The sequence below is a fragment of the Empidonax traillii genome, unplaced genomic scaffold (genome assembly GCF_003031625.1).
Source record: "Empidonax traillii isolate 1590-97213 ecotype Southwest subspecies unplaced genomic scaffold, ASM303162v1 scaffold936:size233247, whole genome shotgun sequence".
Taxonomy (NCBI): domain Eukaryota; kingdom Metazoa; phylum Chordata; class Aves; order Passeriformes; family Tyrannidae; genus Empidonax; species Empidonax traillii.
In genome coordinates this window covers 194,520-195,530 of record NW_020956129.1, presented here as the reverse complement: position 1 = coordinate 195,530, position 1,011 = coordinate 194,520, and the positions used below count along the sequence as shown (strand labels likewise).

Below are 1,011 nucleotides of genomic sequence, written 5' to 3'. Positions count from 1 at the left end.
AGTAAGGCAGTTTCTCAGTTGTCAGTCACTGTGAGCCAAACAGTTTTCAATCATCTTTAATACAAAACTAGATTCACACAGGAGCCACGCTCGGGATCCAAAAGCCCTTGGAGAAATGATGGGGGTAAGGCAGAAAGCAGCAGCACCAGTGGAATCCCTTACAGTCAGCATTGGATGCATGGACACTACTGCAGTGGAGGGAGAAGAAATGGGGATTGTCTGCAGTTTAAAAATACCAAATGACCCTTCTGTCATAATCTGGGACGTTCCTGATGTGCCTCAGCAGACTAGAGGTTTAATGTGGGGGGATTTTTTCTTTTATTTTTTTTTTTAATCAAGTGAAATTTTCCACTGTCAAAAGACAAATTGATTTTCTTTCCTGAAGGATTGTCTTGGAGTAGTTCACTGCTTTAAAAAGTTGTGCACTAAACCATTTTCACTCCCCAGGCAGTGCCTCTGAGAGACCTTCCTTAAAATGCTGTTTATCACTGCAAGTACTCGCTGCTATTCGGGTGAGGGAAGGAGCTGTTGAGCAGAATTCCCCAACCTGTGGTTTATCCTTGGGTGTTGGTTGAAGGGAGATGGGAATAGCAAACCCTAATGCTGTTTGCCACCTCTGTCCATGGTGCCAGTACAGGGCTTTCCTTTCGTGCTTGATCACTGTGTGGGATTGGCTCCCCACAAGCATTTATGGATACCCCAAAGGCAAGATCCCCAACACCACACTGATCACTGTATCCTTTTTTTACTTGCAGGGAAGTGGCAGGAGTTACCTGCAGCTGTGGAGCTTATGGAGCTTAAGAAACTAAAAAAAGATGGGAAAGAGAAAAGAAAAAAAAAAAAAAAGAAGATCCTGGGTAGGAATGGAGATGGATAAAAAAAAGGGAAAAAAAAAACTCAGGTAGGTGGAAATATTATGTTGGTTTTTTTTCTAATTATTACAGTTTAGTGCTCAAAGATCCTCTCTGCTCACCCAGTTCTGGGGTGGATTCCTTTAGATCAGCTGCTGCT

At 42.9% G+C, this 1,011-nt stretch overlaps 1 long non-coding RNA gene across 2 annotated transcripts in view; it reads left to right on the top strand.

Moving 5' to 3' along the window:
* The window catches only part of LOC114067582, a 7,572-nt gene extending 6,774 nt beyond the window's left edge, over positions 1-798 (top strand). For both annotated transcript variants that reach the window (XR_003573419.1, XR_003573418.1), the window contains one exon: positions 756-798. This is a non-coding gene — a long non-coding RNA (uncharacterized LOC114067582). The remainder of the gene's footprint in view (positions 1-755) is intronic.
* The last annotated feature ends 213 nt before the right edge of the window (positions 799-1,011 follow it).